The sequence below is a fragment of the Pseudorasbora parva genome, chromosome 3, assembly GCF_024679245.1.
Source record: "Pseudorasbora parva isolate DD20220531a chromosome 3, ASM2467924v1, whole genome shotgun sequence".
NCBI classification, from domain to species: Eukaryota; Metazoa; Chordata; class Actinopteri; order Cypriniformes; family Gobionidae; genus Pseudorasbora; species Pseudorasbora parva.
In genome coordinates this window covers 57506930-57533258 of record NC_090174.1, presented here as the reverse complement: position 1 = coordinate 57533258, position 26329 = coordinate 57506930, and the positions used below count along the sequence as shown (strand labels likewise).

The 26329-nt window shown below is 40.4% G+C and overlaps 2 protein-coding genes across 9 annotated transcripts in view; one reads left to right on the top strand and one right to left on the bottom strand.

Moving 5' to 3' along the window:
- The window catches only part of LOC137071536 (proteoglycan 4), a 163871-nt gene extending 139046 nt beyond the window's left edge, over positions 1–24825 (bottom strand). For 3 of the 7 annotated variants that reach the window (XR_010904442.1, XR_010904443.1, XM_067439639.1), the window contains exons 1-5: positions 23728–23780; positions 15887–15967; positions 14009–14045; positions 13602–13778; positions 7702–8152 (exon numbers count right to left, since the gene is read on the bottom strand). The gene's annotated coding sequence lies outside the window, so the exon portion shown is untranslated. Of the gene's footprint in view, positions 1–7701; positions 8153–13597; positions 13779–14008; positions 14046–15886; positions 15968–23727; positions 23781–24810 lie in introns of those variants that run through there. The other 4 variants (XM_067439635.1, XM_067439638.1, XM_067439636.1 and 1 more) reach the window with 3 other exon arrangements.
- Positions 1–26329, top strand: part of crybb3 (crystallin, beta B3) — a 783391-nt gene that overhangs the window by 605932 nt on the left and 151130 nt on the right. The gene's annotated exons all lie outside the window — the stretch shown is intronic.

Genomic DNA, 26329 nt, shown 5'->3' with positions numbered 1-26329 from the left:
CCATTCATTTCCACACCGTATGGAGCATCTAATTCTCCTCACTGTCTGTTTCAAGCGTGTGTCTGATAAGTAAGATACTATACTATACTATATAACCCTTATCCGGTCATAATTTAATATGTCGTTAGTGTACTAATCAAGTTGTTCATAAGAACGTTGTTGTTGTTTTTGTTTTTTGATGGAAGGGGTTTTTCATTGAATATTCGACCTGGATTAGTAACACACAGATCTTGTCATAGTCGTTGCCTGGGTTTACGTATGTATGGGGCAGAGCTATCAAAATAGGGGCGAGACCCTTTTGGGGGTAGGGGCGTGTTTGTTTTAGTGATTTGAAATATCAACAATGGTTACCAGAAAGCACTTACTACACCTTTAACACTGCCAAGTGCCAAATACGAGTAAAAATTGGTGTTGGTGAGTATATGAAACTGCAGCAGTTGCCAGTTTAGCCAGTAACATTTTTTTTTATTATAACAATGCAATGTTGTAACAACATGAACATGAACAAATGTGATGCTAACGTGAATTTGTTATTCACGCGAGTTTAAACATCCGAAGCGCACATCCTGAAAGCCATATCTGACAGCACGCAAAGCTGAGCTCTTTTTCATGCCTTCCTGTGCTTGAATGGATAAATTCACTCAAAATTAAAAATGCCTGTCTGTATGGTAAGTCATCATGTCTTACGCAACCAAAAAACGCACGATCCGTGCAGGCATTGGGTCTTAAAGTGACAGCATCCTAATAACCCTGCTACTATCTGCGTAGCAAAAAAAAACATGACACACTCTTCTTGAGTTTTAAAAAGGATATGAAGACTATGCAGTGTTATTTATTTTATTAGCCTATACTTTATAACATTTCGAACTCATGACCCTATATGAAAGAGGGACAAATCCACCCCCCATTAAATATATTGAGAATAAGTGCTTGATTAAAATTGATTTTTTTACAGCAGGCTTCAACTTTTACTATTAGTCTCTCTGAAATCGTACATCTTTGGTTACAACCTTGGTTTCGTGACAGAATGGAGCCACGAGGTAAAAAAAATAGCCTAAAGGGAGCGTTGTTTTAGAGGCATAGTAAGCTACTACAATCTGTTGAAAGTTTATAAATACAACAAAAACCTTTTTTTTTTAATAATCTGCAGAATGAATCATGCACAATAGGACCAGGGACGTATACTGAACGTGTAAGAAAATAAATAAGGCACATTTTGATTTTACGCCGACTTTAAGTACTACTGCATCCGAATGATTTCCTTTCATAAATTCCCTCCCTCAGTTTCCCGTCTGCAGAAGTGATGCCGGTGCGCTGAAAGTGAGAGGTTTGAATCAGTGTCAGCCAAGGTCATGATTATTTGCACAGGTTTGATGGCGGGTTCCTACACATACTTTATGTGTTTATGTGCTGCAAGAATCATAGAGGGAGAAGAAAGCGTGAACCAGCAGGACTAACACTCATTTATATCAGCAACCTCTCAGAAAACACCTACACAGCCAGAAAGAACTACAGAAAGAAAACAACTTATTAAACTGCTGATAGGCACAGCGAAAGAAGGTGTAAGTGAGACTTGGATAGTTTGTGGTAGCAGTGTTACTTGAAATTGAGCTTGAGTAGAAAAAACAAAACACGTGGAGGACATAACAGACAGAGCACATCAAGACAGAAGAGAAGCCGCCTGCATAGTCACATACTGTAATGCTCAACCATTTAACTACTTAATGGCATAGTTCACACAAAAATCAAAAAGTTCTGTTGTGAGTGGTTTAATCCAAGTCTTGGAGACACAATCGCTTTATATGATGAACAGGTTTAATTTAGGCTTTTATTGAGATATAAACATTGATTAGCAAACAATGTTTACTGCAATTAAATTTGGTCATGTAATCTCAAGCACGCTTGCTTTACGCTCCAGAGCCATTGAGGTTCATTCTCACGTTTGAGCTACAGAGAGAACCAATGAGGTTCATTCTCGTGTTACGCAGCACATTTGAGCTTCAGTGAGAACCAATGAGGTTCATTCTTGTGTTATGCATCACGTTTGAGCTTCAACAACCAATGAGGTTCATTCTCGTGTTATGCAACACGTTTGAGCTTCAGCGGGAACCAATGAGGTTCATTCTCGTGTTACGCAGCACGTTTGAGCTTCAGCGAGAACCAATGAGGTTCATTCTCGTGTTACGCATCACGTTTGAGCTTCAGCGAGAACCAATGAGGTTCATTCTCGTGCTTCAAGCATGTAGCTTCTGTTTGCTTTAAAAACATGAAAATCTAAGATGTTTGCATACACTGACAATTGAGTGCAAAGATACGTTGATGATTTGCAGTCACTAAAGATCAGCTGTCAGAAAGCAGTCTGTGCACCACGGTGTGGTTGATTAACTAATAAATCTCAACAAAATGGCATTACTGTAGTCAAATTCCCTAAAAGACAGTTTAACTCAATAATATTTATGAATAAATTTACAAGCTAATTCTTCAGCAGTCTTCTCGCCCAGTGCAGTTCATCTGCGGTGTATTAATGTGCTATGTCATCGCATGTTAGCAAATGCATGAAGTTACATAATCCATAAACACTGCCTGGTTGAATCAGTATTTGGCCCATTTTTCATGATGTTAAACTACTGATGCATGATATTGTCTCGCTGGCTGTTTGTCGTGTGTGATCTCAAAGGTTTATTCAAAGGACATGGACATCATTTATGAGGAAGCTATAAATTCTATACATATATGAAGGTTAATATAAATCTATATATAAATGAAGATGGAGAACTCAGTACATCTTATTGCTCAATGAAATGTTATCCCTGCTGTAAAGACAAGGTTAACCTGCTTTACCAGCTCAGGTTACATATTCCTTGCAGAATCTGTAAAAAAGGTTTTTATTTATTTTTAGTGGTGCCCTGAGGAAGCTGATCTAAACATCAGGTATTAAAAAATATTACACAAGACAAAATTTAAATGAAAATGTACACATTATCTTCTTTTTTTTTTAAAGCACACATGCTTTGAGCATCAGTGTTCGATCGCTTGCAGTCTTTCGTGGTTGTTGTGAACGAGTCCCTCAGATGTCTGAAGTGTGGCAAAGCAGCGAAACCAACTAAATGACAGGGTATTTGTCAAGAACAGTGGGCAGAACAAACGAGGACTCGATTATCACAAAAGGACGAACAGTCATTGATATTCAAGGAGGAAACATGATATTAACAAGCGAGGGTGTGTGTGGATACTTTTTGTAAATTCAGTTATTTTGTCTTCTGAAATATCTCGCCAAATAGCTTTATCAAAAAAAGCAATTTAAAAAATCTTATAGATTCTGCAAAGGCTATGTATGAGAAAAACATAGCACCAGTGTTGTTATTGTTAACTAATTTTGTTAATTGAAATAAAGCGGAGACGAAATAAAATAAATAAAATCAAATATATAAATATTAGATGAAATACCTAAACCTTAAAAAGACGAGGAAAAAACAAATATTACAAATGGTACACTGGCAACTAACTGAGATAAAAAATAACTTTAAAGCTGAAGTACTAAAACTACTAAAACAAGAAATATTAATGCTAAATAGACTACTAAAACTATCAAATGAAAAAGCCAAAATATATAGATAAAAATGTGCTATAATAGTATATAAATAATACTAACACTCACCAGCATTTCCTGGGCTCACATCCCGACAAGCAGCAAAGTGTTCAAAAACTCTCAAATGCCTTTAAAAAAATCTAATCTGACCATCCTTGCACTGCTATAGAGTCGCTGTAAGCATGCCTGCCACAATGAGACGACTGTGGCTGAGTGCTTCAACTTGAGAGCAATTCATTACATTTCAGGTGTTTTGTGGACAAACATTAGAAAAGCAGCCAATTCACATGCTCTCAATCACGCGCATCATGAAAGCACCTTCTGAATGGCGTTCTAACATCCGCCAGGAAATGTCTCAGTGTTGTTTAGCAGAAGCTCCAGATGAAAGCAAGCACATGGAGTCTCCTTGATGTGCATGTGCCACCAGGAACAGATCTGTCACTCAGCAGGATTGCAGCAGCATTAAACATTAAGGATGACAATATCATGCACAAATAAATAAAATTCATTGGTTGGCTAAATGCTCAGGCCTGTGTCACAACAACAGTGCTATTGATTAAAAAAACAGCAATGAGACGAGCTGGTTAAACTACAGATGGCCATTTGAAATGCATATTTTACTGTGACTAACCCTGGAACAAATAAATAATGCCTCACTGACAAATTGTCACATTTAACCAAAAAACATTCAAATTCGCTGCGTGTGTGTGTGCGTGCGTGCGTGCGTGCGAGCCTGTTTATGTGGTTTATGAGGACACAAATTTGTATAACTACATGGGTATTACACTGGTATTACCCTATAAATGTGGTTTATGAGGACATTTCCAATGTCCTCATAATTCAAATAGCTTTAAAAACATACTAAATTATGTTTTTTGAGAAAGTAAAAATGCAGAATGTTTCCTGTGATGGGTAGGTTTAGGGGCAGGGGCAGTGTAAGGGGATAGAAAATACGGTTTGTACAGTATAAAAACCATTACGCCTATGGAGAGTCCCTGTAAACCACATAAACCATGTGTGTGTGTGCGTGTGCGTGTGCGTGTGCGTGTGCGTGTGCGTGTGCGTGCGCGTGTGTGTGTGTGTGTGTGTGTGTGTTTGTGTGTGTGTGTGTGTTTGTGTGTGTGTTTAAATATATATTATGAAATGAATTCATTAACTAATTCTAATAATTAATATTATTTTAATAACTAACCTGCAAGATGCAGAACTGTAAAAACAAATCAGCAATAATTTAATGAAACATTTCTAGTGACGGATCACATCTTTTTCATTTGGCCAAATTGAATTTCTGTGAATTGATGCAATTTAATTCACAGAAAATCAATTTGGCCAACTAAAATGTTTTTATGTGTTTAGTAACTAGAAAGTTTTTAGTTGGAGACCTGATTTTTTGTTTACAGTGTTTCAATGAAGTAAGATTTAACTATAGATCATAACACTAGTTTAGGGTCTAATTCTCACTATTAACTAGTTTATCAGCATTCATATTACTACGATATTGGCTGTTTATTAGTACTAATAAAGCTCATATAATTGCCTTCTGCATCACCATATTCTAAATCCATTAATCTACCAAATACCTAAACTTAACAACTATCTTTCTATTAATAAGCAGTAATTAAGAGTTTATTGAGGCAAAAGGTGTACTTAATAGTTAGTTAAAAATTCAGAACCCAATTGAAAATTTTCTAGTGACTGGTCACATCTAAATTTTTCAGTTGGCCAAATTGAATTTTTTTTAATTAAATTGCATAAATTCACAAATTCAATTTGGCCAAATGAAAATTTTAGATGTGATCAGTCAGTAGAAAATGTTTAATTGGGGCCTGAATTTTTTTTACAGTGTAGACAGTGTAATGAGAATAGGATAAACTAAAGTGTGACCATATTATTTTATATTTTTGTCCTGGAAAACAAAATGAAAACATTGATAAAGAAGGATGTTTTGAAGTGAAGATGTAAAGGTCTAAAGGCCCACGCTAACCGGTCGATCCCTGACTATTAGGGTAAACGGCTGTTTACGTATCCTTAATGTTTTGATTGGTGGGATTAGATGAATATACTCTTCCCAAGCGCTTCATTTGGCACCTAAACCGAGCTGGTTCCACCCATTGGGCCGCAGACAGTAATGACCAGCGTCCAGCACGCGCCGAGCCCAGCTGGCTAATTGCTGGGAATCTCTTTTTAAAATGACCATAATCAACTCTAAAGCATCAACTCCAGAGCTCATTCACACGAGGACCCTAGAGTGGAGATCCACAGTTTTGGCTAAGTCTAGAAGTGTGGACGCGATGAAACAGAGCGAGAAAACGATAATTGGGGTGGAAGGTTTGAGGAGGATAAGGAAGGTTAAGTGTCTGGTTGGAAGCCAAAAGTGCATCCCGAGTGCTGATGTGATATGATCTCCGGGAGAAAGGAACTTCACGGCGAGATGAAAATGAATGCGGAGAAGGAGTGACACAGCGGACAGAAAGTGAATGAGTGACATAAACAGCGTCTGACAGTGCATGCATTACACCGGCTTAATGGTTAATGGAAAACTAGTTTGTGATTCTCACTGCTGTTTTTGGAAGCACAACGAGAAGATTAAAAATCTAAATTAAAAGCCCAAAATTACAGTCAGCATGAAAATCAGCATTAACCACATTTCATTTAAGACCTTAAACCTTCCTGGTCTTTCTGTGCATGATTCATTGGTGCATGTCATTACAAATAAATTCAATGTTTGTCTCTGTAATGTCACGCCCGCTTTTCCAATCAATTCCCAACGGATTAAAGCAAACCAGGAAAACTAGCATGGTTTAAAACATTATACAATACACAAAATATACTTTCTTCTGTTGCTGTTTTTTGTTAGTTTTTTTAATCTGTAAATTGCAACGTATTCATGATGTGACTGATATAAAGAGATGCAAAAATCTTAAGAAAATATAAAGCACAATTAAAATCTAACCCTCATTTTCATTTTTTTCATCCTGACAAAAGAGACTTTCGTCAGCTTGATCATGAATAATGCATGATGCTGCGAGTGACACAATGACCTATGCGGAAAAACAGCTGTACAAATTGGTTAAAGGGACTATATATATATATATATACAGTAGGGACAAGTTTGGGGTCAGTTTTAAGTTTTTTTGAAAGAAGTCTTATGTTCACCAAGAGTGAAAAAAATTTATTTGATCAAACATACAGGAAAAAGTGAAATCTGTGTTTTTTATTTGAATATACTTTATGTCTGTGATTAAAGCTTATCATCATTATTCCAGTCTTCAGTGTCACATGATCCTTTAGAAATCATTCTGATATGATGATTTGCTGCTCAAGAAACATTTTTAATTATTATCAATGAAAACTGAGATATATATTTTTCAGGATTCGTTGATGAATAGAACGACCAACAGAGCAGCATTAATGTAAAATAGAATATTTTTGCAAAATTATAAATGTCTTTACAGTTACTTTTGATACATTTAATGTATCCTTGCTACATAAAATATAAACCCCTAAAACTTTTGAAAGCTGTATTAAGCAAAATACAGTTTCACCGCCAGTAAACATTATTTACGGCCAGGTAAGTGCCTCAATTCACCTGCCATTGACTCTTTAACATGAAAGTCAACATCTGTTTACCTAAACCAACTACCACATACACTACACCATACAGCTGTGAATATGCAATGACCTCCACACTTTCATTCTGTTATTCATCACACACACACGGACTCACACTGTCCTTTGAATCTGGCAAATTTAGGATAATTGGACACCAGTTTCTCCTCAAAGCAGCCTGACTTTCATGTTGTTTCTCATCTGACCCAACAGAACAATCTCATATGTGTGTGCTTTTATGTTTATTATGGTTTGTGTCAGCATGAGTGTGTGTGTAGGGGGGGGGAGGCTAAATATCTGACTGTGCTGTTTTGTCTTTTCATTTGTGCGATCTCATCATTTTAGCAGAGCACAGATGCTCTTTCGTTCCTCCTCTGACTTTTGCACATGTGGACAATCAAACCATAAAGCACGGCACCCTTCCCTTCGGAGACTAAAAGACCTGAACAATCCATGCAAGGCAATCAGAAACTGTCCTTTATGCATGAGTGAAAGTTACTCACCAGAAACTTCCCATTCGATCCGAACACGAATGCCCCGAAAACTCTCGAGATGGTCCGTTTCAGAAGCGCTGGCGAAGAGAAAAAGATCTTCTTGTTGTCTTCAGGAAGCTTGTGTGATGCACAGGCTTCTCAATCCCATCCTGCTCGTTCCATGGCATCTTCTTTCCTCCGTCTCACCGTCACTGATTCTTTCTCTCTTCTCTTTTCTATGCAAGAGAGCCTCTTCTCGAGGTCTCGTCACGATCAATGCTGCACGGAGCGCCGTGTGCTTCTTTCCGGTGTGTGTGTGGATCCCATCTGTCCCTCTCTCGACCTCCGCTCAAGAACGTCAACTCTAGTGTCTGAGCTCAGAGCCAGAGCGTGTGTGTGTGTGTGTCCATAGCCGTGTGTGGGAGAAGGAAGCAGCCAATGGGAAAGGGAGGGAGTGATGGGAGTAAGCACACATGCAGACCTAAAGGCAGCGAATAAACAGAAGGGTTAGACTCCTCTGTATTCAACCCTCTCTCTCCTCTCCATCCACTGTTTCGGCTTAAAGGAAAAGCTCATTATTTACTCACACTCATGTTGTTCCAAACCTGAATCACTGGAGCACAAAAGAAGAAATTTCAAAGAATATTATCATCACCCTTTTTAATGCGACAACAGATCATCTGTCAAAAAGCACCATATGACTTGTGTGCTATATTCTAGGTTTTCTGAAGGTGTAGTATCGTTTAGCTTTAGTATTATTTATATACTATTCAGTTAGTAATATTTTGAATTAGCTTTTATTGTTATATTTTCAGTTTTCATTTTAATTTTAGTTTAAGTTGTAGTAAATGTTTATGTGCTTTTGTCATTAGGGCACCAATGGTTTGAGGACTTTATTGTAATTGCTCAGCCTATTATTATTCTTCTCCTCAATTAATCGCATTTTTGAGGGCATGAAAGTGCTCGAAAACTCACGAAACTTTGCACATACGTCAGAAGTGGTGAAAATGTACATCTGATATTGGTTTCAGAATTAAATGGCTCAATAACACCACCTACAAAATTTCATTTAAGCGACATTTGCGCTACGTTTCACGTACACATTTGAAATTCAGCAGACACATGTAACAGTAGCCTAGAAATCTAGACGCACCCTAGCGGCAGCAAATTTAATTTGCCCGCAAGTGTGGTCTAGCAACTCTCAATTCCTATCTGAGCTGTATTCCTCAGAATCTGGACGGCCCAATCACATCGTGTAGGCTATAGAGTCGGCGGGCGGGGCCATAATGACGATGGCCGAGTTGCGTTTGCGTGCTTCTAGTAAACACAGAAACTGGCGAACGGCGGCGGTCTTTCGAATCAGCTCTGCCCGCGCCTCCGAAAGACTTGGAGTTAAGCTTTCCTCTGAGAAAAGAACAAAGAACGGCACTGAAGTCATTCTTGAAAAGGGAAGATGTGTTCGGAGTTTAGCCGACCGGATACGGCGAATGTTTAATCAGTCAGCGAGCTCCCCTTCACCGTCGTTGCTCCGGTTGGTGGTAGCGCTATCCTATCGCGTGCAGAGGGAGTTTGAAAGACAACCGTTTATCCCGCCCCTCGGACTGAGCCCTGTCTATGGTGAGTTTCCAGACCAAACATCTTGATGTGGGTCTGGCTTGTCAGGCTAATGTAACAGCCCAATACCTACAAAAAAATCCACACAAATTTGTGCAGTTTTCTGCCCTTTCCAGGCGTTGTACTTTAACGAATTTCTCCTAGAGATCAAATTTGGTCAGTCTAATCTAAAGGCCTTTGCAACGTTAAAATGTAAAGATCTTGAGTTTTCGCTGAAGGGCCATGAAGGGTCCATGGCGGCCTGACAAAATTCTATGTTTGGCCATAACACAGGAAGTTGTTGTAGCTTGGGCATACAGTATCCGATCTTCCCCAAACTTTACGTTTAATACACGAGTCCTGGCCTGAAGACATGCATATGCCTAATATTTCTCCTATATTAACCCGCTTAAATGCAAGTAGCCTACTATTCATTATTCATTTTCCTGAGGCCACCGGGTGGCAGTATCCCCAGATGTGATGGCCCTTTCATCGCTGCTTGCGATGAAATTTTAATTAAATTTTAATTTTAATTTAATTAAATTTTAATTTTTAAAATTTAATTTTTAATTTACATTTAATTTTCTTGCTTTAATTTTATTATATATTAATTATATTACTATTTAGCTTACATTTTTTTCTCAGTTTTAGTTTTAGTAATTTTAGGACAAATTTTGTAAAAATAAATGAATAAATAAAATCCAGTTAGTTGCCAAAGAATCATTTAAATTTTTAATTAAAGATTTAATAATAGATTTTAATCATTTTAGTTTTATTAAGAACAGCAACACTGTAGGAATAGAACAAAATTAAAAAAAGTCTTTCCAGAACCTCTTATTTTAAATGCAATCAGAATACACTGTAAAAAATATTGAAATAAAAAAAATGTTAATAAACTGGAGATTTGATTTAATCAACAGAAACTCAAAATATTAAAGCTATGTGTAACTTTTTTTAGTTTATTCTTAGCTAAAATCACTTAGTTCTTTCAAAATTATATGTGCTCATTAATGTATATTTACTTCTTTCAAGTAATAATGTATTCTCGTTATTTTATAATAAACCATTGAAAATACATACGTGTTAGGGGTTCGGATGGCGGTCGCCATGTTGCTCCTCCATATTGAAAGTACATTTGCCAAAGAGGGACATACCCGTAAATTCAAGCTTCGCTTTTCGCGTTTTTACACTCGATGGCACCGTGTCGAATGTGAAGAGGAGGATTGGGCTGCTATATGATGATGGAGGATCACTCTTAAAGGCCATCTTTCAATTTAATTTTATAACTAATTTTATACAGAATATTGTATGAAAATGTCAATTTAAAAAGACATACATAAGAATACATATGTTTTACAACACCCACGTGCAGAAATTAAGAAAAAAAGTGCCTGTTCTAAGCTACGCTCCAAAAACCCGCCTTTTCCCAGAGAACGCGTCATATGACTCAACGACAGGCAAACACAGGCGCTGCAGCCCTGGCTCTCATTGTGGGTTTACGTAGTCTGAGAGGTGGAAAACAGAAAATAGAGATTTTCGTTATCGTAATTATAGTTATAGTAGGTTTGAGTCGTCACAATGGTGAATTCTGTTGTCACAATGGTGAATCAATAAAAGATCGTTGTTACAATGACTGTATTTACATGAACAGCATATTCCCATCCTAGCCGAAAGACTAACTGCTTTCATACACGTACTCCACAGTACATGTGAGCTCATTTACATTATGTCCGTCGGAAATACTAAGAGGTGAGTAGTATAACAGCCGACTAAGCTCGGCATTCCAGCTGTCCGGTTATGTTGTTCAGATATACGGCCCAAACGCTTGACATCTGCAGAAGCAGAACATGCGGAGCGGGCACCTAGGTCTAAAAGTAGTTCATGATTAAACATCAGCTAGCAATTTCTACAAAATTTCACGATAAACTATGTTGTGTAGAAATGCACAGAATGTCTATCCCTATCTGACCGTCACATATGTAAGCTATAGCCTACATCCTAAAACATTCATTTAAAATCTGGGATCTAAATTAATTATTTTAAGACACATATTGCTGGAATAGATGGTGACAATCTACATGGATGCTTGAAAAACAACAAAGTCGACAACAATATTGCTAAATATGATTTATTAAAGATACTGCAATGTGATAAACATGGAGACAACGTTAGCCACAATTAGCTATAACGTTACCCTGTGGTCACTCACCAAAGCCCCTTTCACACTGCACGTCGGACCCGCAATATTCCCGGAACATTGCCGGGTCGCCTTCTGTGTGAAAGCAACCACGTCGCGGAATTAATTACCGAATTGAACCCGGGTCGGGGACCTAGTAACATTGCGGGGTTCGACCCGGGACGAGCGCTGTGTGAACAAAAGCCAAAACTAATGCAGCAACGTGTACGTAGTTATCCCACAACTCTATCTCTCTCCTCTGTCCATTTACCCTTCCCCTTAACTCTCCCTGTCCCCCCTCTCGCCTAGGCGGCTCGTAATTATACGGCAATAGCCCATCGTAAAAGTTGACATTTATCCCAACTGCAACCTCTTCTCTGTCTGACTCCATTACAAAGAGACGATGTGTACCGGCTGTTGCGTCACTTCCGATCAGAGCGTTTTTCACAACGGAAGTAATTTTACTCACAATTTCTTTTAAAAAACTGTTTTAATGATGCACATTTATGATTCATTTCTTCACGCAAGTCAAGTTCCTATACTATTTATCTACACGTTCATTCACAGTGATCTTCAACTTGAAAGATGGGCTTTAAGCCTCTTTCACACTGCTCGTCCGACCCGCAATATTCCCGGAACATTGCCGGGTTGCCTTCTGTGTGAAAGCAACCACGTCCCGGAATTGATTACCGAATTCGACCCGGGTCGGGGACCTAGTAACATTGCGGGATATGTATCAGAGTCGCCAAGGAAACGGAAAAGAGAATTAAGACGGCAACACAACGGGCAAATCAACAAGACAAAAGTAAATACTGGAGTGGCCTTTCCAAGATGGAAAGACCTCATGAGGAGCAACGATTTTAAAAAGAACGCCGACGTTTCCTGCTTTCTTCTCGACAGGTAATATTAATTCGGCCTATTTGTGTATATTGGAAGTTTTATAGTTGCTTGGCTAATTATATCATGGTGTGCTGTGCATAACACTAGAACGACGTCTAGGACAGTTTTCCTCGCGTCAATGATGAAAAAGTATCGTTTACCTTATAACATAAATCCGTGTTCTATGACGGATAACATGAGATTAATATTTTAATTGCATTATAATTTGTTTGCCTTACGCTAGTGGTGTCGTACAATATACAGAATAACGATAGCACTGATAAAAGTTACTTTACTAAGATTAGCTTGCATGCTTGATGTTAGCAATCAAATGGTAAAAAATAACAAAAACGTAAAACTATTATTCATTTGACATAGATTAATTTGATCATAGATCATTTGGCAAATTAAAAAACTGCAAATTATAATAGTTTTCAAAAGTAACCTCATCACTTGAAGCAACACTCACCAAAGAGGTCGAACTGGAAGCCATGACTAAATCGGCCACCGTAGGAGTTGAAACGATATCGAAATTGAGAGGAACAGAAACTATTATTCACTGGATGGTCATATACCTTTTCACCGCTAGATGGGGGAAAATATCACACAGTGTAGCTTTAAAAGTTGTATCAACTTTTAAAAAAAAGTAAGCGATCGTGTTAAAAATGTTAAGTACTTAACTCCAATATATCCAAGTTGTAATTTAGTAAAACTTCATATTTCAAGCTGACGAAACTTAAAATCAAGGCAGCACGAAACAACAACTTATTTTTTACAGTGATTTGGCTTGTCCAAAATAACACACTTGACTACTATAAGTAGGCGAAAAACTGTTCAGTTTCAACAAAAGTTGAAGTTGAACAACGAAAAAGAAAGTTTCACAAAAACTAGGCAAAATGTACCAGCAGAACCTGCAACTTCTGGCGAGACTAAAGTGCGCATCCAGTGGACGCTTTACTATCACATGAGGCCACGGGAAATGATGTGTGAATGGCAGTAAAGACATGCAACTGACACGATAGGTCACGACAACATGACAAATGTAGTTTAGTCATGAAGACTATAAATATAAGTGCATGAGTTTGCTTGACAATTTCTCCTTTTGTGTTGCAAACAAAAATAACAGCATGCGAGTTTGGAATGAGTAAATGAAAGAATTCGGTGAGCTGTCCCTTTAAGGCCGAGTATATCATCATCAGCGCTTGAGTGTGTGTGTGTGTGTGTGTGTGTGTGTGTGTGTGTGTGTGTGTGTGTGTGTGTGTGTGTGCGTGTACGTACGTACGTGCGTGCCTGCCAGGCCATTTAATTAAACCAGAGGATGCCGGAGATGCACAAGAGGGACAGGGAGAGACACGGCAGACGGCTGCGGATGATGATGATGAAGAGGAGGAGGAGGAGGGGTGCAGGATGGTCAGACAGGAGGATATCAGGGGTCATCAGATGGGAGCATGAGGTTGTGCTGGAAAAAAACAGAGGAAAAAAGCCACCATGAATCAGTAGAGCATAGAATAGATGAAGGGTAAATGAAGGACTGCATAAAGGTATCAAGAAGAAAGCTGTGGCATATTTATTAGATGTGTTGAGGTTGCTGCAGCATAAGGTGACATTCCTGTCTTGGCCAAGTGAGGGCATATTAGATAGAAAGGGATACTTTTCCCAAAAATGACAATTCTGTCATCATTTACTCACCCTCTCGTCGCTCCGCACTTGTATGAGCTTCTTTCTCCTGCGGAACAAAAGGCAGAACATTTACGCCGCTGCTCTTTCTCACACAAGTGAATGAATGTAGACGCAGCTGAGCTCTAAAAAAGGCCACAAAAGAATCCTAAAAACAGTCCGTATGACTCATGCATTAGTCTTTTACATTCACTGAAAATCTTCCCATCCAAACTTCTCATTATTATCACAATTTCAAACTTGCAAGATCAGTTATGTCATCACTAACGTCAAACCTGGTGAAAGGTGTTTTCAGACGACACATCTAATCATACGCTAACAACGATATCTGAAAACTACCTGACTTCAGAAAACAGAATATTTCATAGAATATTGCTGATGAAAAATGATGTTGTCACAGGGTGTTTGGGTTATGTTTCATGTTCATGTTTTTGACTTTGCCATGCTCACTGTTACGTTTCTCAGTTTGCTTTGTTCCCAGTCATGCGTTCTGTTTTGTCATGTGACTCCTTGCCCTCATGTGATCCTGCCATGTGCTCTCTTGTCTTGTGTTCCTGTGTCATGTTGTCATTGGTTTATTGGTTCGTCATTGTTCACAGATGTCCCCTGTCTTGTCATTAGCCCATGTGTAGGCTATTTAAGCCCTTGTGTTTGCCGTGCGTTTTGGTCTGATATTGTATGTGGTAACCCACTGTGTGGGTGAGTTTTATGGTTTGCCATGCCATGCCAAGTCAAGCCATTGTTTTGCCAAGTCTTTGTTTTATGTTTATGATTTTGAGTTTAATAAAGAGACTGCACTTGGATTCTTCAACTTGCCTCTCAGTGGAAATTGTTACAGATGTCAATGCTTTTGCATTCCACTGAGAAACTGTGTTCGCTTGTAAAACTTTTCTTTGCAAGTGTATGCAAAGTTTCTTGGGGAACCCAAAACTTTTGCAAGATAATGCAAAAAGCATCAAAATCCTATTTGTTTTCCATCCCCATGTCCCTTTAGTGCTGTGTAGTATATAGTGGACAAGTACAGACTTCTTTCATGGTTATCATTTTTGCATAAAACATAATAATTACAATCCATCTATATACACTGTTCAAAAGTTTGGTGACTAAGTTTTTTTATAGAAGTCTCAATCGATCAATGATTCGGATCGCGTGTCAAACTGCCAAACTGCTGAAATCACGGGACACTGGCTATCCGAATCATTGATCAATTCACTGATTCATAACCGTTTTAATCTTTATTTGAGGTTTGAAAACAAACACGGAAGAGAAGACAATGCTGAATAAAGTCGTACTTTTTGTTATTTTTGGACCAAAATGTATTTTCGATGCTTCAAGAGACTCTAATTAACTAACTGATGTCTCATATGGACTACTTCGATGATGTTTTTATTCCCTTTTTGGACATGGACAGTATAGTGTGCATACACTTAGATACGCTCTCAGACTAAATATAAAATATCTTAAACTGTGTTCTGAAGATGAACGGAGGTCTTACGGGTGTGGAACGACATTAGGGTGAGTCATTAATGACATCAATTTCATTTTTTGGTGAACTAACCCTTTAAGTGTTAACGTTTTTTAAAACTGGTTATCACTACATTTCCCCAATCAAAGCCCCTTTGAGCCCTTCGTGACTCACAACAAGCATTGATTAAAGTTTATTTGGCTTTTTACTACAGACTGTCTGTGAAGAACTTTTGACTTTGTCTCTGTCAGCCCATCTAAGGGATCATAAAATATGATGCCTTTATTCAGACCCGACTCTCTTTCTTCCACTTCTCCGAAGCCAAAGCATCCCTGTCATCTTTTCTCCTGATGAAAGCATTAGCTCTATCGCTCTCCTATCTGATGTAACTCAGACAACCTCATTTCTGCGTTAAGAACTCTCACCTGCTGTATTGAGCTGATACACACGAGCCTCGGGCAAGAAGACTTGATTTACGTCACATGCGATTATGGCTCTTCAGAGGTCTGAGGAACAGAACAGTGATTTTAAGAGACTTCTTTTAGGTGCATCACTCCTGAGAGGACAAGCAAAAGTTCAAAACTTTCAATATGATCTCATTGGCTGGCTGCGTCATCTAAAACAACACACTATGGCAGCGAACAAAGGATTTCAGGAGACTTTTAGCAGAATAGCAAAATAAAAAAATAAACATTTCCAGAGCTGTATATATTTGAATGATCAATTGATTAGTTACGATTAATCGCATCTAACATAAAGGTTTGTGTTTATATGTGCTTATAACTAACGTGTGTGTGTGTGTGTGTGTGTGTGTGTGTGTGTGTGTGTGTGTGTGTGTGTGTGTGTACTGTATATATGTACAGCTATAAGGCATGAAGATATTATGATATTATAAACATTAACATCATAATTTTCTGTAAAGCTGCTTTGAAACAATGTGTATTGTGGTAAACGTCTCGGGTTATGACTATAACCCTTGTTCCCTGAGAGGGAACGAGACACTGCGTCGTCGAGTGACGACACTCTGGGGAACGCCCCCAGCGTGAGGCCTCTGAAGCATGAATGGAATCTGTCACCAATCTGATTGGTGCTACATCATGACGTAGCATGTGATGGCATATGCGGAAGCTATAAGAGGACACTGGCACATAGTAAAGAAGCGTAGCGTAGTGGAACATAGCGTGGAAGGTGTGGCGACGAGACAGCTTGTAAAATCTTATAAAGGTGTGAGGATTGGCCCAACCCGCCGCCTCGCAAATCTCGATAAGCGAAGCTCCCAAAAGGAGGGCCACCAAGGAGGCCAAGCCCCTCGTGGAGTGAGCCCTCACGGCCATGGGTGAAGGCAGACTGCCCACCCGATAAACCGTGGCTATAGCCTGGATGATCCAATTACTGATCGTCTGCCTCGCCACAGGCAGCCGTTTCTTGGGTAAGCCAAAACACACCAACTGCTGGTCCTATCTCCTCCACTGTGCTGACCTCTCATAATAAATTCTCAAGGCCCTAACCGGGCAGAGCAGGTGCAACCTAGCTTCCTCAGCCGCCGCATGAGGCAGAGGATGAAAAGCCTGAAGAAACACTGACCTCATCCCCACAGATGGAACCTAGGGCACATAGCCCGGCCTGGGGTGTAAAATGGCCTTCACCCTGCCCGGGGAAACTCCAGGCAAGTTGGCGTTACCGCCAAGGCCTGGAGGTCCCCCACTCTCCTCAGAGAAGTGATGGCGAGGAGAAAGGCCACTTTAAGGGTCAGGTTTCTCGTCTCAGCCGACTCCAATGGTTCAAAGGGGGCCTCGGCCAATCCTTCAAGAACCACTGCCAGATCCCAGGCTGGAACTCTGGAATGAGCCGCAGGCCTCAACCTCCGAGCCCCACGGAGGAACCGTATAACCAAGTGGTGCCTACCCAACGGTCCAGAATCTATAGGCGAGTGGAAAGCCCCTATGGCAGCCACGTACACCTTCAGAGTTGATGGGATTAGGCCGGTGGAGAAACGGTCTTGGAGGAACTCCAGCAATGATGCCACACCGCAGTTGACTGGGTCCATCTCCCGTTCTCGACACCAGTTGGAAAAGACATTCCACTTAAGGCTGTACAGTCTCCTCGTAGAAGGAGCTCTACATCGGCTGACAGGCCATCCCCTAGGTACTGAGCCCCCTCAAGGGCCAGACCCAGAGGTCCCACAGCTCGAGAGACGCGAACAGATCCACTTCCACTGGGCCAAACCTTTCGCACATGGCCTCCACCACCTCAGGGGTGGGGGGGGGGGTGAGTATCGCCACTCCCCGTGCCTCAGCCCCTGCCTCGACAGGACGTCTGCTCCATGGTTTTGGTCCCCTGGGACATAAATCACTCTGAGAGACGACAGTTTCCCTTGGGACCACAGGAGGATCTGGTGAGCCACCTTGCATAATGGGCGCAACCTCAGACCCCCCTGATGATTCAGATACGATACCACGGACATATTGTCGGACCGTATCAGGACATGGTGGCCGTGGAGGTCCGGGAGAAAGCTCCTCAGAAATTTGTAAACCGGCAACATTTCTAGGCAATTGATGTGCCAAGAAAAATGCTGGGGCCCCCACAGACCTCTCGCAAACCGGCCTTCCATGACTGCGCCCCAGCCCGTGAGGGAGGCGTCTGTTGAGAGGATCTTCCTGCAACATGACACTCCCAACACTGGCCCTTGGGACAGGAACCCAGGATTCTTCCATATGACGAGGGAACAAAGGCATCTGCGCGTTACCCTGATCATACGAAAAGGATTTCCCCTCGGGGAAAACCCCCTGGTTCCCAGCTACCACTGGAGCGGTCTCATGTATAGCAGGCCGAACGGAACCACGTTGGAGGCTGCTGCCATGAGACCCAGCAGTCTCTGGAACTGCTTCACAGTGCGGCTTTGGCCTAGCTTTATCGCTGAGACTTCTGCCCGTATGAACTCGACACAAGCGGGGGACATTCGGGCCCGCATCGTAGTCGAGTCCCATACGATTCCCAGGAACATGGTTCTCTGGGAAGGTGTCAACACAGTCTTCTTTGTGTTCAGTCTCAGCCCCAAGCACCTCAGATGGGACAGAACGTCATCTCGATGCCGAACTGCCATCTCTCGAGACTGGGTCAATATGATAATTGATAATTCGATAATTGAGTTACACGGATGCCATGGAGCCTGATTGGGGCCAGCGCAGCATCCATGCACTTGGTGAAGGTGGGAGGGGAAAGAGCTAGGCCAAAAAGGAAGAACCCGATTCTGGTACGCTTTGCCCCCGAAAGCGAACCTCAGGAACCTCCTAAGGGCAGGGAGGATGGAGATGTGGAAGTATGCGTCCTTTAGATCTATAGTGACGAACCAGTCCTCGAACTGGATCTGACTCACGATGGCTGGAATGGTGAGCATCTTGAACCTGAATCTCCTCAGAGACCGATTCAAGTACCTCAGATCTATTATCGGACGCAACCCCCCCATCCTTCTTGGGAACAATGAAGCAACAGCTGTAAAAGCCTGTCTCCCTGTCTGGTGGAGTAATATGTTTTATGGCCTCCTTGACCAGCAGGGAGCGTACTTCCTGTTCCATAACCTGCCTCTGGGCCGGGGGGACCACGGTCCAGACCACACCGTTGAACTTCGGGGGTGGAACTCTGAACTGCAGTCTGTACCCCCTACCCACGGTACACAGGCCCGGTCGCTCCGTAGTCAGTCTCAGATGCGCTGACAACACACCTGAAATCCATCACCGGGGGGTTCGATAGGCGTGGTGAGTATGGTTTTTCCCACGACTTACACAACTCATTGAGCCTGGCCGCGAGCCTGGCCGCGAGCCTGGCCGACGATGCAATTACACAACTCATTGTGTAAGTCTGGGGAAAACAGCAAGCCCCATCGTGGTGACTGAGCCCGCTTTTTGAAAAAGCGTCCATCCAGCTTGCTCACAGGCTGGACTTCCACTTTTTCCTGTGCCCATTCAATGCTTAACTTGGCCACAGCGCGGGTCAGCACATCCACCAGCTCTTACTGAGAGGGAGAGTAAAGAGGTGAATCCACCTTCACTTCACCCACCTCCAGGCTGAACTGATCTGACCCCTCAGAATCAGACAGCATCAGCACTGGGTTATCCGCCTCGCGAGAAGAAGCCCCATCGCGGGCTTCCGCACGAGGCGGGAGAGCTTCTGAATCCTCGGATGAGGAGTGGGAAGATGCCTCAGCATGCCCGCCTCCCGTCGCGAGATCCAATTGAGAGCCCCATGATCGGCGCCACGCTGCCTCAACAGACGCGGGACCCAATCCCTGAGGCTCGCGAGCCTGGCCAATCTCGGTGAACACAGCCAGCCGCGAGTGCAGCATTCGGAGTGGCAGCTTCTCACACTTGCTGCAGGCGGCCCCCTCGAGAGCCGCCTGAGCGTGCTGCACACACAGCTGTGCACCCGTGCCCGCATTCATTACGGGCACAGGTGCACACACTGTCTAAACTGCTAGCTGGCCATGCTTATTTGCTTTATATTTGGAACAGACAATAAACAATATCAACACAGAGCGCCTCCGCTGAAGAGCAAAAGCTATCTGTACTATGTGCCGGCGTCTTCTTATAGCTTCCGCATATGCCGTCACATACCACGTCATGACGTAGCACCAATCAGATTGGTGACAGATTCCATTCATCCTTCAGAGGCCTCACGGTGGGGGCGTTCCCCAGAGTGTCGTCACTCGACGACGCAGTGCGAGTTCCCTCGATAAAGGGAACTCTATATACATCTGACTTGACTACAACAATGTTACCAGAAACATTTTATGTTTGAAACATTTTGATTAGAGAAAAAAAGTTATCCATGCTAAACTAATTTTGCATGGCACAAGTGTTAATGCACCAGTGGCTTATATGCTTTTTAGAAAACTGCAATCATTTATACAATAACTTAAATACATTTATTATTATCCATACTAATCACAACTCGACAACTTCTGAAGAGTCTGTACAAAATGAAACGGCTTGTTTGTTGTAAATAGACAAGACTCTTTAAAGAAACAAAAGTGCAGTACATTTAAATTCCTTAAAAATTTTACTTTCCAAAAGTCATCTATGAGTCACTTTCCAAAAAAGGTATCTTTTCTTCAGTTCAAGTATACTGTAAACTTTATACAACACTGACTTATTACTCAAAACATTCTCAGCTTCTTAATGGTCTCACAAACTACAGCAATAATTCCATAGGCAGCTTCTCATGGCCATGATAATGATGTAGTTTATAGTCAAAGAAGAGTCTTTTATTTCCTTTCATAAATCATACTGAATGCCTTTGCCTCAGTAAAAGAAAAGATCCTAAATATCACCTTTACCATGGACAGAGGTCGACCAATCAATCATCTCAGTGTGTGTACGACAGCTCTGTATCACTAGGTCACATCTGAACACTAACTGTGATGGATGAGAAGAAAGGATGACTAGACAAATACGTGAGCTGGTATTTCACCTTCAAGTCACTCTATTCAGATGACATTTCACCATTAAACAGCAAATAAAAATATGTTTTCAAAGTGTAGTGGCTTAAAAGGGGGAATAGCATGGATAACTGGATTTTTGGAAGAATTTTTTTTCTTCTTCCATTTGTCACCGATGGAGTTTGGGTTCCTTGCCACTGTCACATTTTGGCTTGCTAAGTTGGGTGGGGAGGGACACTGAATATTTGGCAATATTATTGACTTGCCTGCACTGAAACTATTGGACGAGATCTGAACTGAACTGGACGATGACATCACTGTTGTCTCCAGAGCTTCTGGAGCTCGTTCCATGATTGATTAACTTTACACGGTTATTGAACTGTATCAACACTGATCTGATTTCACCTGAATAATGACTGTTTACTGTTGTCTTTTTAGAGTTGATTTGCATTGAAACGCTGCTTTGAAACCATCTGTACTGTATAAAGTGCTATAGGTGACTTGACTTGATAACTTGATTCAAGTCAGCTTGATTTTGAAATTAAACTGCAAAATCTGGTCATTCAGAAATAAATATTACAGCGTCACAGCCATGCGTTCATTAAAGGTCACATATTATGCATAATCCACTTTTACAAGATGTTTGGTTGACAGTGTGTGAACACATTCACCCTAAAATGATAAAAATCCACCCACTCCTTATTTTTTAATCCCCATTAAACCAAAGCAGCCTTATTAGATAAGCCGTTTTGATTCTCTTAGGAATGTGAAGTCACGTTCCTCATGCCAAGCCCACTGACAGCCCTGCATTACCATAGTTTCAGTAACAAATATTATTTCATAGTTTAACAAGATTGCCCTGTCCGTCTCTTTGGAGCAATGTTCTCGCGTTCTTACACAGTTACAAGTACACCTTTCGAGAAACTTACTGTATCAGGAAAGCAATAGTTACGTAGTTTACAGCATTCGGTTTTTGCTAATGTTACATAATATCAGTGCTGGGTAAGTTACTCTAAAAAAAGTAGCCTAATTAATTACTAGTTACTAATTACATCTCTAATCATGTAATTAGATTACTGTACAAATTACTCTCTCCAAAAACGATTACTTATTACTTTCTAAATCCTATATCAACCTCAACTAGTGATTCAAGGATAGACATGAAACAGCTTTTTTAATTCATTCAAATACTTAAAGGGGTACTTCAGCACTGGGAAGATGAATCTGTATTTAAACTGGGTCATCAATGCAGTAGAAATGTGAAATTATTTTTGTATTTGGTGTCTTCTTGACTGAGAAAAGACAGAAAATGTATTTTTGTCCCATGGGGATGAAAGAATACAATTCCCAGGGCTTCGCTGCCCTGTGAGGCAATTCCCAACGCCACCAACTTCATTACTGTGACTGAGTTAGAGAACAGAGAAGACACCACAAATAAAAACTGAACGTGTTTGTTCAATATAATGAGTAAGTCACCACGCGAGTCTCACAGCACTGAGCACTAACTGCAGGAGTGATGAGAGCTGAGGTAATCGCGACTACACTCGCGGCATACATTCACAACGCGAGTTCAGTCTGGCGCGTTTCAGTTCATGCCTTTGCAAGCTTAACTTTCATAGAAATTAATTTGAGAAGTTAAAAGACTTACATTGCTCACCATAGTCCGTTTAAATGAGTGCCTGTAGCTGCCAGCTGAGCTCTCCCTGCAAGCTGAGTGTAATCTCCCATCCCCAGGGTTGCCAGGTCCCAGAAATATTTCTAGCCTAATGACAACTCAAAATGGAATGAAAACTAGCCCAATTTTTCAGTGTCCAATCAGATTAGACAACCACTGGATTCCCATAAAGGGCCCACAAATAAACTCATATATAAAATTGATATAAAATGTATTGTTTTTTTTAAAAAAAAAGTCTCTTCTGCTCACCAAGGCTGCATTTATTTGATCAAAAATACAGCTAAACAGTATTATTGTGAAATATTTGTACATGAAATAAATAACTATTAAAAATAACTTTTTTTAATATAATCTAAAATGCAATTTATTTATGTGATTCAAAACTGAATTTTCAGCTGAATTATTCCAGTCTTCAGTGTCACATGATCCTTCAGAAATCATTGTAAGATGATGATTTGCTCCTCAAGAACTATTTATTATTATCAATGTTGAAAACTGTTTTTTTTTTCAGGATTATTTAATTAATAGAAAGTTCAAAAGAACAGCATTTATCTGAAATATAAAGCTTTTTCAACTTTATAAACGTCTATACCGTCACTTAATTAATTTTAAAGGCATCCTTGCTGAATAAATGTATTCCTTTCTTTGTTTACCCCTACCCCGGTAGTACAATGTAAAGTTTTCTATTTCAGATGAATACTGTTTTGTTTTTGTTTACTTTCTATTAATTAAATAATCCTAAAAGTGTTTTAACATTGATAATAACCATATGTTTGTTGAGGAGGAAATAATTATGTTATAATGATTTCTGAAGGATCATGTGACACTGAAGACTGGAGTAATGATGCTGAAAACAGCTTTAAATCACAGAATAAATTACACTTTACTATATTCAAATAGAAAACAGTTTCTTTATATTTTAATAATATTTCACAATATTACAGTCAACATTAGCATAGCTTTGTTGAAGATACTTATTTTAAAAACAATCAAAATAGTCGATTCCAAAATTGTGTGTGTGTGTGTACAGTTTACAATCTCAGGGCTGTCTTCATTTAGACATATGCTAGTCTCTTCCCCACCCTTCTCATGTGGTGCTGAATAGATTTCAGCAGTAAAGAAAGAAAGCATCTGTGGTGATGGTTTTCTCCATTTACCTGACATTTTATAGTGCTGCTTGTTCATCCACGGACAACCGAACCGATGCTTCCACCACCAAAGGCATAACTCATGTGACGGGATGATGCTTGATTTGTGAAATGCTCAAGTGACGTGTCTACTCACGTGGAGCGGTTGTTGCCATGTGAATTCGTTCCCGGGGATCAATACCCACTAATAAACCGTTCCATTTAATTTTTTCTTTGGCTCTTTTATATTGTTTCGCGGCCGCGGTACTTTTTAATTGTAGCCCAAAAAACCGCAACCCGCGGCTTCGTGGCTCCGTAATTTTTCCCGCAACTCCTTTTTTAAAATAGCCCAATTGTGCGGGAAAACCGCGACCCTGGCAACTATGCCCATCCCCCATGGGTGGATTCAAAACATGCTGAAATGGCTCCCTCTGCTGGCTGAAGTCTTTAGCCTTTGGGCAAACATTCCTCCTATGATGCAAAAATCGTCAATTTGCATCAGGAGGAATTTTTCCAGAAATAAAATGCATAAATCTCTTGTCTCAGGGGGATATGAGGGGGGAAAGCACAATCATTTGAATATTCTCCAGGGTTTCTACTGATACAAAGCCATATGCTAATCGCTGAAGTAACCCTTTAATATAAAATTACATACATTTTTCTTATTAACTGACCAAAGTATTAAGGATAAAAACATGCATTTTAAAGTTAGAATTCAAATTTTGATGTAATTTCAACTACTGTATTATATATAGCCTAATTGTTATACAGTCTATACACAGTATTTAGTTCACTTACATTTTAAGTAAATGTAATTAAATGAAAATAAGAGTAATCTACTTTACTTTTTCAGGGAGAGTAATTAAATTACAGTAACTAATTTAACTAGTTTCAACCAACACTGCATAATATAAAACAAGTGCTTCAAATTTAATGTATAACTACCTATGAGCTTAGGCTACATACAGAATGTTGGAGATTTAACCCGAATTTGATGAACAAACTAAAATGTAACTTTTTCCCGTAAACGTGAATTGTGTGTGCATCATTGATGTATCGGTAAACATAATAATCTTACAATAACGCAAAACAAAGGGGGGACATGGACATTACCATTCTGAAACATCCTGTAACCGCGTTTGAAGAGGTGGTTGGTTGTCCCCTGTCGTCGCCGATTCGGGGTCTGAATCTGGCTCATACATAGCCTGACAAGCCAGACCCACATCAAGATGTTTGGTCTGGAAACTCATTATAGACAGGGCTCAATTGACCCTTTGCTAAGCCCCGCCCTCCTTAGTTACTGTTGCTACGCCTGTCAAGCTTTTACGCCTGTCACGTCTATTTACATTATGTATGCGCCGGTGTCAGACATTCCCGAGGAAATACTAAGTAATTTTTGGCGAACAGGTGAAATATCTGAGAGAGCCAGGCAAAAGGGACTGCAGTATGCATTTGAGGGATATATCCACGACATAATATGCACCCGATTAGAAAATAATTTAATCAAAATTGAAGCCAAAGCCTACAGATCCCAGCGCAAGCAGCAGCCGCCTCATACTCTGACCATTCAAATGGGAAACACACAAATTGAGGAACAGTTATGTTCATGCACAGCAGGGTAAGTAAAATTAGAACATAATTTAATAATTATAAATCAAACAGTTTATCCATAAGTCTTGTGGAATAAACACAAGACATTAGCCAGACCACTTTGCAATGATATAATTCTCTCGCTTATATTTTTAGCGCGCCAGGCTACTGCTCACACGTCGTGGGGCTAATCTACGCCTTGGACCTGGCAAGAGCCAAAGATGCTGAGCTGAGCCCTACATCAACAACACAAACAAAGTCCTCCTGCACGAGTCTACCACTGCAGTGGCACAAGCCAAGGGGTAGCAAAATAAGGGCAGTACCAATATCATCGTCGCTAAAGCCAACGAAAACCGTATGCGGCGACCAATCGACTGTCGGTATTCAGGAAGCAGGTAAGTTGAAACTTATGGTTATGGTTATGGTTATAGTTATGGGATTTGGCAGACGCTTTTGTTCACAGTGACATACAAATAAAAACAATACAATAGGTCATATTAACAGTGAACAGTTTTGAAATGTTGGTCAGATTAAGGAGAATAGAAATAATTAACAATAATTTAAATTCAATCAATAGCCTAATTATAATAAAATAATACTATAATATACAAACTATAACATTAGAGACAGGTTTCCAAGTACTGCACAGTTGTCATATAAAACCTCTAGCGTTGTATTGATAGGGTATTCTTTTTCAGGACCTTCTCAGTTACAGAGGATAAAATTGCTTTATTAAAAAGGCAGACAGGAGCACCCATCAGCTACTTGGTAAACAGACCCCCTGTTGACATAACTGTAGGAGGAGAGAGATACCCACTAGGAAGTGGTTTGAGCCATCAGGTAAATTAATGAGATGAGGCAGTATTAAAGGGCCGGGATAAACGGTTGTCTTTCAAACTCCCTCTGCACGCGATAGGATAGCGCTACACCAACCGGAGCAACGATGGTGAAGGAGAGCTCGCTGACTGATTAAACATTCGCCGTATCCAGTCGGCTAAACTCCGAACACATCTTCCCTTTTTAAGAATGACTTCAGTGCCGG